At 40.8% G+C, this 14,796-nt stretch overlaps 1 long non-coding RNA gene across 1 annotated transcript in view; it reads right to left on the reverse strand.

Annotated features, from left to right (window-relative positions):
• Positions 1 to 7,430, reverse strand: part of LOC130144406 (uncharacterized) — a 31,547-nt gene extending 24,117 nt beyond the window's left edge. Inside the window, exon 1 of the long non-coding RNA XR_008820114.1 lies at positions 7,211 to 7,430. This is a non-coding gene — a long non-coding RNA (uncharacterized LOC130144406). The remainder of the gene's footprint in view (positions 1 to 7,210) is intronic.
• Between the last annotated feature and the right edge of the window lie 7,366 nt (positions 7,431 to 14,796).

Below are 14,796 nucleotides of genomic sequence, written 5' to 3' on the forward strand. Positions count from 1 at the left end.
AGGCTGTTTACACCCCTTCAAGACGTTTTTGTGGGTGGCCTTTCTCCATTTTGTTTTTGATTGTTACAACCCCCTCCTCTTTCCCTCAAAGTACCATCACTGTTATTACTATTATCCTAACTGCTAATCCTTAGCCTGATTAAGGCTCTTTGGCTATAGGAGGTATTTAATTTTGGTTTAATAAAACAATACAACAACACAGCAAAGAACCCCCAGGTCTTTGAGTGGATTCAGGCAAAGCTTGATGTTGTGATCATCCCTGCTAATTGCTTCTAGCCAGATCAGAATAAATTATTTAAGCCTATGCCTAACTTAAAGCTAGGAGTCATGACATGAACTTCAATCTGATGGTGCCTGTGATCTGCATAAGTATCTTGCTGAATCAGTAAAACAGTGCAGGAAAGCAACCTTCATACCTGCTAATATTTGAACTTCTTAAGGTTTCTTACCAAAAAGCACTCTGAAATCGGAAACAGGGTCAGAAGAGACTTTAAGAGAATTTTGTAGTCAGCCTAAGATTTCATGAGGAAAACAGAGGCAGAAGACAATTCAATTCCTTTTCTTTTTTCTTTTTTTTTTTTTTTTCTTTCTTTTTTTTTAAATCAACTAAATGAAACCAGTAAGGACAAATCTCAGCAATCAATGCCCCATTTAGGCTTGTTCTATTGCACAGGCAGAATGGGTGGTCTGCAAAACAGGTTAACAATTAACACTAGACGGATAGCTCTGCCAGCATTTCCCACTGAAACTATTTACAGACTGTATGTAAATCCTCATCCTTATGAGGACAAATTTTCCAAGCTCAAGTCCAAATTTTTAAGTGTTTAGCCGTAAGTGTGGAGGCCAGATTTTCAGGAACTTGGGTCCCATTTAGACATTTAACAAAGGATTCGGATTTTAGCAAGTCCTTTGTGCAAGTAACCGAAGACTTCTGAAATTTGGCTGTGTTAGAAGCAGCAGTTTCTATTGCATGAAAATAACCTTTAATTAACCTGGTTCATACCTAGCAGCACAGACAGAGTCTGATATGTTTCTTGCACAAAATGGTAAGAGTCCAATGCTGTAGTAACCTATCAAGATGTTACACATCATGAACAGGTGATGCTCTGCAACAAGACAACATGGCATTACAGCAAGTGAACAGGTGTACACTGGAGATTACCCTAACCCTTAATGTAGTGGAACAATGGAGTAAACATGCAATTATGCCCACCAACTGGCTGGGACAAGCATCCAGTCCTTTTCATCTACTCCATACACCAGTAATGAGAGCCAGCTATGCATCCTTGGGACAGCCTACTTCAGCCAAGTTTTAGATGTGAATTTACACAGAGAACAAAACACACCTTGAACTTCCTCACACCAAGTCAAAACTCCCAGTCCCTCCTGCCCAGCTTCCCATTCACATTGGTGACCCATCACCTGCTGAACTTTCATATAGGTTGCTTGCTATGGATGACCAACCACACTCAAAAACTGTGTAGGATATATTGCTTGGGGGCTTCTTCAGCATAATTTTGTTCTCACAATACACGTTTGCCTGTGCTAAAAACCTAAAATCCTGAAAACACCAATCCAAACTGTGAGAAAAATTGCTGGACATGTTCTTTTGTAATTTGTAACCCGGAACTATTAAATGCTTTTATTGTTTCAACTCCAGTAGTAGTTGAAGGTCATAAAGAAATTAAGAGTCCCATGTGCTAGTGGCAAAGGGTCAGGGTGGGTACATGCTAACAGTGCTATCCGTAGATAAGAGCTTCTTAGCAGGCTGCCGCCCCCCCCCTCGGGATCTGCAGCACCAAGCTCCTGACTGAAGCTAACACCAGTTCTGAAAAGTTCAGAAACTCCTTACCTTTTACAGCATGTTTAACAGTGGATTTAAGCTCCAGTTCCTGCATTTATTCAGGGCTCAGTCACCATTTCCTTAGAAACACTTAAAACAAACGGGTAAAGGCTGCAATCTAAAGAACTAACGCTTCTTCCCATTTTCTTAGACTGACCTCACCTCATTTTTGGGGACATCCCCTTGACTATGTGCATGCATTTAATACAGAGAAAGAGGTAGATACATGCACTGCACTACATTCATCAGATGAAGGATTCTCAGTGTTCTTGGCAAATTTAATCCTGTCACCCTGCAGGATGAAAAGCCTGGTTGGGGGTCACTTGTCAATGGAACTTGGAGAAGAAGTGTTGGAACTGTGGTGGAAAGCTGGTTTTGGAAGAGCTTCGGGAAAGCCAGGCCTGCCCTCCCTCCTTCCTCAGGGGACCAGAAATACCCAGTGCTGCTTCTAGGAAGATCTCTCCACCCCCGAGAGAAAGGGCAGTTCTGGCTTTCCAAGACTGGCAGAAGGAATGTGGCGAGTTTTCCTGGACAACTTCTCCTTCTGCACTTTGGCAGGCCCTCTCCCTCCTTGGACACACACACATATATACAGGTAAGGTATAAAAATGAGGAGTATTCTGTTTACATACCTGTTTGTATTTGCACAAGACCCAAAGGGAAAAGACTTGTAGGGCTCTGTAACTTGCAAAATTTCCCTTTGCAAAACACTAACATTCTGTTTTGTGACATGGCATCCTAGTGACCAGTCTGTCACAGCCGGAGTGTGGTATTTAATCAGCCTTAATACTTCAAATTCTCAGCAAGTTTGCTGGGCACACGAGGTCTGTCCTACTGCAACCTTAACAGGACTCATGCAGTCCTAGATTCATATGGAGGGGTATTACAGAGAAGAGATGAGAAAAAATGAGAAGCTTGAATAAAGTGGAAAGTGAAGGAATGCTGAGGTTCCTTTTTGCTTTTGGCATTCACCAGATGACCACCAGAAACTCAGGATATCTTCAAGTTCAGTATAATAAATTCCTAACACCCATATTTAGATTACTTGCTACTGTGACAGTTTATTGCACAACTTTTATGTGCAGCACACAAAGTAGGGCTGCTGGCTTTTCTCACTGCCTGCCTTTTTTCCCACTACTTCACAAAAAAAAAAAAAAAAAAAAAAAAGGAAAAAAAGAAAAAAAGGAAAAACGAGAAGACAAGGGAGCAGGGAAGGTAGCCACCTTATCTTTGCCAGAACAGGAGGTGACAGTTCATGCCACTGTCCCAGGATGTGATAACCCAAGAGCAGACACAGTCCATGAGGGATGTCGGTACTTCTGTAACAAGCAGTGAGCAAGAAGCAGTAGTCTGAAGCACAGCCCTAGGTGTCAGTTATTCTACCTTGTCAGAAAAAAGTAATTAGAGCATAACTCCCTGTTGCCTTCAACTCTCTCCTGCCACCCCCACTGGTTCTCATCCATCATCATGAAGACTTCTTTCAGTGATTTCATTATGACAGGCTGCCTTTCCAAGGGAGGCACTGAGAGGAATTTTCCACTTCTCCCTCCCTCACTGCACAGCAGCAATCTCATTTCATTACAAGCCCAGGATCCTAACGTCAGTGGCTTCGCACAACTGCTAATAAGGAACAAGCAGTTTCCAGGAACAGGAGTCACAAAGAGTGCATTAAACTCTTCCGAGAAGGAAAACCCATCACATGTTTCTGATAGGGAAGGTGAGCAGAAGGTAAGGGCCTGTGAAAAGCTGAATGAAATCCTGGAGGGAGGGACGGTGGGCCTGTAAAGTACACAGTAAAAGCACTATCAGGCAGGATGAAAGACAGGAATGAGCAATTAAAAAAAGGTAAAAAAGAGCAAATACTGGTTTGCCTACAGGACTTTAAGAAGAAATGCAGGGCAAATATATATTTGCACATATAGTACAAAGAGATGCAAAACATTTCAAAAGCAGTAAGAATATTTGACAACTGAGCTCAGATATATTGCAACAGCACTACTAGATTCTAACTCTACCCATTTTACTGGTTTCTCCTCAAAAATAATTGCAATCTCTCTGCTTGAAGTGGCAAGAGGACTTGGCTATTTTAGCAAAGCACTGAGAGTCATGTGTACATGCATGCAGTACATGTCTATACAAATATTTCAAAGGAGGATTTTTGTTATTCGAGCTTCACTGAGCTATTCTAGCTAGGTTTGGAGGGTCCTCCAAACAGAGTTGGCAGTTTTTAACAGCCTCGTCAGTTTAAAGAAAGCTGTTTGCTAACTATATTGTTATAGTTACAATATACATAGCATATAATTATATACTAAACTCTCCGTGTTCATTCTTCCAGGTACATACTGTAAATGGGGCACCTTTCCAGACCTGGAGAAGGTTGCTGAAGAGCTGCCATCAGATGTCATCTATTTCTTTGAAGCTGGAGAAACAACATTGCTTGAAAAAACAGCTTAACTTGAAATAACGGTTTTAAATCAGAGATATCAGCTCATTCAGGTTTTGAAGTGTTTGAGAAAAATTGCATGTAGGGTAGGAACTGAATTGAGGCAAATCTGACTAATTGACCTAATAGCAAGACAGTCAACACTTCTGTGGAAGCTGAACGTTGTGTGATCACTAAAAGTATGTTTCTGAACGTCCAGGTTTGAACAATATTTTTGAAGTAATAATTACATGGCAGAAGACAGACTGTGCTACTCTTGTGCTCACTGGTGCCAGAATTACATACTAAGATCCCAAGAAGGTAAAGTTCTTTCTACGGATGTGATTGAAAAAGAAAGTACAGCTCTGACTTGAGTCAGCTTGCTGTGAGAATGTCAAATGAGGGAAGCTTAAGGCTAAAAACATGTCTTTCAACAGCTGTTAAAACATGTCAGGAATACCAAGAGAATGAATGTATTCAATTTGTATAAGAACAGTGACAGTCTGAAACTATGGAAAACTGAGTAATAACAGGATAACACATGTTAATTTATCTAAAATGATGACTTACTAGCAGTGGCTAAATGATCAACATGATCGACTGCACGACATTTAGTTCCAAAATTCTGGTCTAGATTTATCTGTTAACACAAATCCTTTGTTCCTTATCAAGTCTTTTTATTAGAGATCTAAATTGTAGAAAAGGTGGATGGGATAGGAAGAGAGAGACATCCAAAAAGTTTGAAACTTCCCAGCTTGTGATATTTTAGTGTAGCATATAAACATGTCAGTAACAGACCTCCCTGCTATACCTTCCTGCAGGCCTCAGTGCCTGTATTTCCCTGTTGAGAAGCTGTGAGAAAAATGTTAGCAAAAAGAATTTGGCATTTTACTAACTGCTGGGGCAGGCAGAGTTTTTATGCTTTAATAAGCCATAGCAGGGCACAAAAGCACTATACAACTGATCTCCTTCCACTCATAACTTTGTGCACAAAACACAAATTCACTTGAATTGCTAAAAGAGAAAAAAGAACTGAAAATAAAAAATAAAAATACTTTCTTATTATGCTCTGACCTCTGCTTTATAAGAGAGGTTATGATTTTATTGCTGGTACTCTGCAGTTGTAAAGTCTAGCGTTTGGTTAATTTTACAGAAGGTGCCAATCTTTTATCAACGTTAAAGAAAAAAATATATTTAGCAATTGAAAATACATCATATTTTATTACAGTCTAACTGCACCAGAGTGTTTGTTATACACTATTAACATGATTAACACTATTAACATTCAATGATGGAATGGCTGGCTGGGTAGATGAGGGGAGAGCAGTGGATGTTGTCTACCTTGACCTCAGCAAGGCTTTTGGCACCATCTGCCATAACATCCTCATAGGTAAGCTCAGGAGGTGTGGGTTAGAGGAGCGGACAGTGAGGTGGATTGAGAACGGGCTGAATGGCAGAGCTCAGAGGTTGTGATCAGCGGTGCAGAGTCTGGCTGGAGACCTGTAGCTACCGGTGTTCCCAGGGGTCAGTGCTGGGTCCAGTCCTGTTCAACTTGTTCATCAATGACCTGGATGAGGGGACTGAGTGCACCCTCAGCAAGTTTACTGATGATACAAAACTGTGAGCAGTGGCTGACACACCAGAGGGCTGCGCTGCCATTCAGTGAGACCTGGACAGGCCAGAGAGCTGGGTGGAGGGGAACCTAATCAAGTTCAGCAGAGGCAAGTGTAGGGTCCTGCACCTGGGGAGGAACAACCCCCTGCACCAGTACAGGCTGGGGTTGACCTGCTGGAAGGCAGCTCTGCGGAGAAGGACCTGGGAGTGCTGGTGGACAGCAAGGTGACCATGAGCCAGCAGTGTGCCCATGTGGCCAAGAGGGACAATGGTACCATCATTGGAGGAGTGTGGCCAGCAGGTCGAGGGAGCTTATCCTCCCCCTCTGCTCTGCCTTGGCGAGGCCGCATCTGGAGTGCTGTGTCCAGCTCTGGGCTCCCCAGTTCAAGAGACAGGGAACTACTGGAAAGGGTCCAACGGAGGGCTACAAAGATGATGAGGGGACTGGGGCATCTCCCTTATGAGGACAAGCTGAGAGAGCTGGGCATGTTTAGCTTGGAGAAGGCTGAGAGGGGATCTTAGCAATGCATACAAATATCTTCAGGGCGAGTGTCAAGAGAATGGGGCTAGGCTCCTTTCAGTGGTGCCCAGCAAACAGGACAAGGGACAATGGGCACAAACTGCAACACAGGAGGTTCCCCCTGAATATGAGGAAGATGGTCTTTACTTTGGGGGTGACAGCGCACTGGGACAGGCTGCCCAGAGAGGTTGTGGAGCCTCCTTCTGCAGAGGCATTCCAGACCTGCCTGGACGTGGCTTTGTGCAACCTGCTGTAGGTGAACCTGCCTTAGCAGGGGGTTGGACGAGATCATCTCCAGAGGTCCCTTACAACCCCAACCATTCTGTGATTCTGTGATTGCTGGATGTAGCTAACCAAAATTTATAACCAGCTTTGTAATATGAGGGCTTCTTCATCACTAGTGCTATATTCTTGATAGATGCCGTGAATTGTTTGTGGGAATGCTGAAATTCATTCATTCATATTTCCTAGAGAACGGATTTTTTAAAAAATTAGTCATTACAACTCATGTTGCCACCTATCTTTGGCTTCCCAAGGAAATGGTTTGTTCCTAGGAAGGATTTAGTGTTTGCATTGTCCTCATACTCACATGTTTTAAGTGATCATAGTACTCACTATATTTTTTTTTCCTACACTGAGTAAAATTAGGAAGTGTTATTAGCCTCACTTTAGTGAGGGGAACTGAGCCACCTAGATGATGGTAAGATATCAAAAGTTTATTGCAAGGCAGGCAATAATAGCCCCATAACTCGATACTCAATTACTGCCATAATCACTGCATCTATTTAAAACCCGTAATTATTCCACGTACCTGTTCTGTACTCACAGGACTTTTACTCCTTTGGCCAGCTCAGCTGGCAAGAGCTGATATCACCAGATGCTATGACTCTCTAAAATGACATAATGCCAGATAACCCTAGACAGACAAAGAAAAGACAAATCTAATACTGCTTCAGTTAGCAAATACTAATTAAAACAGTCATCCACAACTTTTCTCAGGATTGTTCCCATTGGATACACATTGATTACCGAGTTGCTCTACTGCATCTGTTCTTTCACATAGATTACCGTGTCTGGAAGCTTGGTGTTTGTGCATTATAGAATACAGCTACTAAAGCACTTAAGGACCCGTCACCACGAAAGTAAATATGTGAATTACAAGAACGCATGCACTGGGGTCTCTCTACCTTTATGTGCAAGACCAACACCAGAGGTTAATCTGAACACTGATTTATATTATGGTTAAACGCATTTTGGGAAAAAGCTTTACATGAAATATTCACAAATTAGTTCAGTGGTAATAACACTACTGATTTTATTTTTTGGACCACTTCCTTTAAACTCTGCATAATACTGGTTTACTAAACGCTGATATGACAGCCACACTGCAACATTGAATTATGTTCACCCACATGCTTATGGTAGTGTGAGATGAATTTGTCAACCTAAATTAACGGAATACAGCCTCTGTTGTCACAGAACTCAAACTTGCCCACTAGGTGTTTTCGTGTTACTATTTAAAAGGCACCACCAGCAGCAAGCTTCAAGCCTCATGGTTATTTGAAAGGCAAACGAACCTTTGAGCTGGGATTCAAAGAAAAAGGAAATCTGTAGTTTTGCTAGTCAAATACACAGGTCTGATGTTACCTCAGTCAGCACAGATCAAGTTTCAGTACTTGCCCTGGAAAGAAACAGTCTTTTGGGAGGAATAATAATCTTTCAGTCAGTCTTCACTAGTTAGGCTTAGGAGAAGGAATTAAAAATAGCAAGATAAGACTGATGGCAGTAGTTAAGTTTCTAACATAACAGTGGGAAAGGCCAGTCTGACTCATCAGCAAAGAAAAGATAACTTGAAATGGGAGATTAAAAGGCCACACTCATTCCCACACAATTCCCAGACCTTCTAGTAACTCACTCTGAACACTGTGGAAGCTAAAGATATAGCCAGCTTTTGTATTAACTGAAGAAACTTGATAAGCTACCAAAACTGAAGATGTTATCTCTGGAAGGGATATTCTGGACAACATTCCTGCCCTGCAAATAAGAACAGTAGTATGTCTCAGGCCAAAAAACTAACAGGCTCTCACACCTCTGAATAATGACTGATGCTGCTGCTGAACAGCTCAAGTGATTACAGTTGGGGTTTTTTTTTTGTTTTGTTGTGTGTGATGCAGCTCTGAAGTCCAGCTAGGGGATACTCCAGTATCTTTCTTAGCTGGCTAGAACAGCAAGGGAAGTCTAAATACTGATATCCAGAAAGTCATATAAATAACATGGCACCACTGTATTATGCCTACACAGATTATATCAGGCACAGAGGAATGGCAACAAATTGGAAGTGTAGTGGTCTTGTCAGTTAGCCTAATAGTAGATTAAAGCCTGGAAAAAGAAATAACAAAAGGAGGGTACTGAAATTTAACCCTTCACCCACTCTGACAGATTATTTAGCCCTTCATACTTCTAAAGATTATTCAGGAGATTGGAAAAATAAATGACCTAAGTGAAAAAACACCTGTCTGCCAAGCTGCTATGGTTACTGTTTCTACTTCAGAAATATCAGAAAGACTGTCTACCAAATACCCTAGACTACTGGGGGGAGAACATAAATTGAAAGGGAAAACTCATGCTAAGTTAAAAAAAAACAGCAACAAACCAGAAGTACCTGAAATGAACCACGAATAAGGGTTCATAATGAAACCTACAGTGAAGTAACCACTAACAACTTCCCTCCTTTCTGTTACATAAAGTGAGTTGTTCCCATCCTGAACTGGGAAGGTACCACAGAAACGAGGATGACAAAGGGAAGTAAGATGGGTCCAGGAATGGAGATTCCTAGGACAAGGACAGTCTTTGCTCAAAAAAGTGGACTAAACAGGAAAAACATCCACTTGTATAAAACCCAAAAAAACAACCAAGAAACTTGAAAAGTAAAATAAGAATCTCAAAGGACTGTATCTTCTCTAAAGAAGGACACTATAAACTATAGTTTAACAGCAATTATTTCATAGTCTGCAATGACACAATAGATCTGAGATTGCCAAAACAGGGTTTAACTCCTTTGCTCTGTTCTCCTTAGGTGCCCACCTGGGTACCTTGTGGGGAATGCGGCTGTCCTGGCAGGAAGCTATAGGCCCAGGCGGGTGGGACTGATTCAGGATGGTTTTAGAATGGTAAGACAAAACAGACTAGGAAAGGCTGCATTTTCCAGGCCAAACAGCGGGAAACATTTAGTTAGAACATCTTTCTGCTAGCAGTAGAAGACATCAGCATGGAACATTAACACTATTTTTTTTTTTCCCCTACTAGATCTTTATGGTACCCAGTTGCAGTCTAAAACAGAATGACAATGGTACAGCTGGACAAACCATGGTGCTAGAAAGGTATATGTTTGGAAAACCCAGCCTCCAGAAATATTTCAAGTGCTCCACAAAACCTTGTAAGTGCTTGCTCCACTACAGCAGTGCCAAAATTGGTGGGGCAACAGAGCAAACACATTTTGATGCTCTACAACTGGGAAAACGCTGCAAAACCTAGATAAAATTATTTAATAAGAAATTACAGAAAAATGGAAGAATTTTCCTTGCCTATGGAAAAGGAGCTCAGAAGCTAATTTTGTGACTGAGCGCTTGTCCTACATAATTGAATTAAAACATGGAGGCATAGTATGCCTATTTACAGGCACAGTTTCAAAAATGCTGACTAAAGTAGTAAGTGCGGGTACATCAGCAACTGGCAGCTATAACCAGCTGTTAGCTACAGAACTTTCCAGGTAGTTTTATTTACATGGGAAAAAAATCCAATACTATTTAGCAGTTTTTGACATTTCCTGCTCTTACATCCTCTCTCACAATGTCTCCTGGAAAATACATGTAAACATTATAATGTAAACTTTTACTTAATGGCAGCTTTTAAGTCTTCCGTCAAAAACATATCCATACACAAACGGAATACATAGGCTTTAAACCTTACTCAGCTAAACTGAAAGACTGAACTGCATTGTAGCAGAAATCTACAGATATTCTACATTTTAATACTAATATCAGTTGTATTTGTCAAAAAGAATTTATTGAAGCTGTTAAATATTAAGCATTTTTCACTCAAAAGTTAACTTGGCTTCTCCAAGAATGAAAATATCTATAGCAGATAGAGAATACTTCCCATCCTCCCTACCAAAGGAAGAAGTGGAGCGGTATTTAATTTAATATCCTGCTTTTTCAAAGGCATTCTGTTCTCTGTGCTTACTGTCCTTTTCTGAATACCTGTGTAAAGTAGAAGGAAATATCAAGCTGGGATTAAATATATCTCACCTGAACTACTGTGCTGGGTATAACCTAATATCCACTTATGAAGGGCAAATGCTTGAAAAGGGATTGCAAGAAACAGGGTGAAATCTTTCCCTAGTGTATTCTCCCAGCCTCTTAATCAACAGGTCAGGAAAGGCCAGAGTCAAATACTGTTTCTCAGCCATTGTGGTTAATAGTCAGTCAGAGACAGAGCTTTTCCACAAAGCTGCCTAATCCTTCTTTATGAGTATTTTTATAAACTGTTGGCCTTTTCTGGTGACAAATTCCAAATTTTAAGGGTGCACTTTCAGCAAAAGGTGGGATGTTCATTTTGGTTGCCTCTTCTTCCAAACTGAAGAGTTTCAGTCAACATGACTAACATCATCTTATTCTGACTCTGTTTTGTGTCCATTCTAATCCTGTGTATCTTTTTTTTGCATGATAAAGCACCTGTGCTGTGTCCAAAATGTACGACATGGGTTAATTCTCTGATGACATAACTTGTTTCCTTCCTTCCTTAAAATTGACAATATCCTGAGCGGCTTTCTGGCTGCTGTTATGCATTTGTAATTATGTCTTATCTGTCAATGAATTCACCGTTGAATACAGTTGAAACTGTCGCTCTCCAGAGCCTCACGTGTACCCTTCCCTAGTGCATCTCTCTGACATTGGGTATCAAAAGGTCTTTCTCATTCTTTACGCAGCCAGGCAAAACTGATCACTGTGAATGATTTTGTAGGTTCAGGAAGCCTGTTTAACTTCACTGCTCCTCTCCATTTCCAGGCCACTGTTATAAGTCAGCTGGGTATCATGGGCCTCAACACTGTTGTAAAAACCCTCCGCTAACAGGGGAACCAGATGATTTGTCCAGTTTCATTTCTGATCCCTTACTCGGTCACTCTGCCAGGCATCTTGGATTTTTAAAGTCAAAAACTTCTCGAAAGCTTCAGTATATTATGCTGACCTTAGTCCAAAGAAAGCCCATATATATATATATGTGTGTGTGTGTGTCTCAGCACGTTGTAATTCCACCTTTTGTTTGTTTGTTTAAAAAAAAAAAATCACAGCTAAGATAAAAGGAGCTAAAAGGTGTCTTTCTTCCTCCATATTCTTTTCCCCCATCATACTTTTCTAAGAGGGTCTCAAAACCACCGCTGTGGCAAGAGAATACCTCTGTGGAGACAGCATCTGAAGATTCAGGATAAAATCTTCCAGTCATCACACAAGGAAGAATGAAGACTTCCTCTTTCAGCATCGTCCACAAGGTCTTATTTTCCATGGTTTCAGTTCAAAAAAAGCCTTCTAAAACAACAAAATCCATAACCCACCACCATCACTAAAAACCTCCTACAGAACAACTGATCATTTTGCCCGTGATGTACACAGACTGTTCACAACCTTCTCATTGATCCCCTTTCTCTTCTCACAATTGTGTCAGTTTTGGAGATCTCTTATAACAGAAGAAAAATGAAATAAAGTTAGATGCTGCATTGTTCCTTTGGCCAAACTAAAAACTACTCATGATATAAGGTCCTCAACTAAGGCATACGATAACTGTATCTTTCAGAGTAAATCCTCATTAGCCTAACACTGAGCTTGTATCGTGTAAACTGCCATGTCCCAGACGATGCTGTAATAAAAAGCATAGTGTCAAATTCACAATGCAAGCTAATACGTTACTGTAAGCAAGTGAATAGATCTTTGGTATCATTTTCATTTTACAAAACACACTTTAATCCCTGCACTTCAGTGGTTATTAAAGCCTCTTACCATGCCAGTGTTTTCTAAAGTTTAAAAATGTAGAAAAGGAAATCTAGAAGTTTATCTTCTAAAATAAAATCTCCCAAATTTCCATTTAATTTCAGAGCCATACTGTCAGTCTTATATTATCACAACTGGTTTTCCTGAATTAAAGGTACTATTTCCAAGTAGCATTCCTGAAGACAGATTCTTTTATTTTCCTAGCCTTTTTTTTGCCCCACATAATTTTCAGAATTATGGACCCAACATGCTAGCAAAGCTAACCTAGGATTTTGAGGGGGAAGAAATTAGGGTCGGGATTTTTAACACATCTCCTGAAAAGTAGTACTTACCTGAATCAAATTTATTTCTGGCTTCTTGGCAACAGAGAGATGCCAGTTCCTGTTCCTGTTGGTGCTTTCAATACTTTCAGCTTCTTATTGCAAAATAATTTCCATGTTTCTAGTGCACAGTCACCTTATGCCTTTTGTGGAAGCCTGCTTTCACTCACCTACAGCCCTTGCATCCAGTTTAGAAACAGGTTTGCTGCCTTGATCTGTCGACAGTTTTAAAGTTCATCTTTAAGAAACAGGAATTAAAAAGACGACTTTGACACCACTAGCTAGAAAAGTTGAGAACAAAGAGAACTTTGCATCTCCAATTCATATAAGAGTGATTACTTGTGGGAAAACTACTTTGGGACGGGGAATCAGAGAAAACTAGGACCTAAGAGAAGCATAGTATTACAGAAGCTTTTTAGGGTAAAATAAAGCTATCGCTTTCAGGTGTCACGAAGAATCCATGAAGAGATGTCCACTGCTGAGCCAATCCTTGTGGTGAAATGACTTTCCTCAGATATAATAATCTCACTGTAATACCAACGCACACCTTCATCCCAAAGTTACCGGCCTCCAAGGTACTACTACACTGGGCACGTGATACCGATCAGTAACAACAATATGTATGACTAGAGTCACTCACACTCCATCTAAGTGTGAAGGAAATGGACTACTCCTGGACTGAAATAAGTCCAAAGGGGGCAAACTGTTGTCTGAACTCCCAAGTTACCCAATTCTGTTTTAGTGTTCACTAAGTTAGGTCATGCTGACCCACTCTCTAAGCTGTTGTGAATGAAGGCACTTCTAATCAAGGGAGTCAGCCTTGGGAAGGATGAGAAACAAAGAACAGATAGTGAAAAGAACACTGTTACCTAAGTTATGTAGAAAGAAGCCTTCAAGTGAGGAAAGTTCTGGCTATAAGAGAAGACAGGCTGATAAGGTGTTGCAATCCACTGATATCAACAGAAAATCAGTTGAAAACAGGACAAAAATAATTGTGGTAGTGAGAGATCATGACCTCCAACTCAAATCGCTCCCCCTCCAAAGAGGGTAAAGCCCCACTTGAGGAGCATGCATAGTTAATAAAGAACTTCAGTTGTGCTATCTGAGGATGTGTACTAATTTGCATTAGAAGTGAGAAACTTGTAACCAATCCTGTGTACGATAAAGGAATATGCAATGTACTATGAAGGATAAAAACTGAACAGGTGAGGGAAGAAGTTAGGGAAGACTCCATCTTAACTTCTGGGATCAGTCGACAGGCTGAACCTGTCTTCTCCCCTACAGGGTCACCTGCTGGGTAAGAACTTTATCTTATACATGCTAAAGAACTCATGCTACCTATTATTAGTGATTATAGTTTGGTTATATATCACTTCAAGTTTTGGGTTTTTTTTGCAGACAGCCCCCTACCACTGGCAATCACAAACCTTAATTTGTCAGTCTTAAATTAATAAAGACCGTTATTGTTAGTGTTAGTCCTTCATGGGTGCTAGCAGTTGCTGGCAGCAGGTAATATATTCAAGCAAAGTGGAAAGATCTGCTGAGGGGTCCCCTTTATGCTGTTGGCATGTTTTCCTGGAACAAGTCAGTCCAACTGCCCTCCGATCCAGCAGGACTGTTCAGTGAAGGGTCCCTATAACGGGATGCTGACAGACTGGTCAGGCACAAGGGTCTCTGCTTTCCTGGACCACCGATAGACAGGTCAAACAGTAGGGGTCATGAAAAATCTCCCCCCCCGACACCTTCATGTGACATTACTCTAGAAAGTTTTCATATGAAAATTCAAATTGCATTGTTTCTTTTTAAGGCATGGGCATCTAAAATGGAAAAGCACTATTATTTGCAGATTAAGTGATCTGTAGTCGTAAGACATGGTATTGTCAAAAGCCCACCTTTCTGGTAAATGTAATTGTTTCAGAAATCGTTGCATTTGCTGTGTTCATAGAAACAGAATGTTAAGTTCTCCACAGAGGAGTAGGCCTTCTCCACTTCCGCGTGATATGATACAGTTTGGATTGACTCAACAGCAGCTC

Source organism: Falco biarmicus, chromosome 1 (assembly GCF_023638135.1).
Source record: "Falco biarmicus isolate bFalBia1 chromosome 1, bFalBia1.pri, whole genome shotgun sequence".
Taxonomy (NCBI): Eukaryota; Metazoa; Chordata; class Aves; order Falconiformes; family Falconidae; genus Falco; species Falco biarmicus.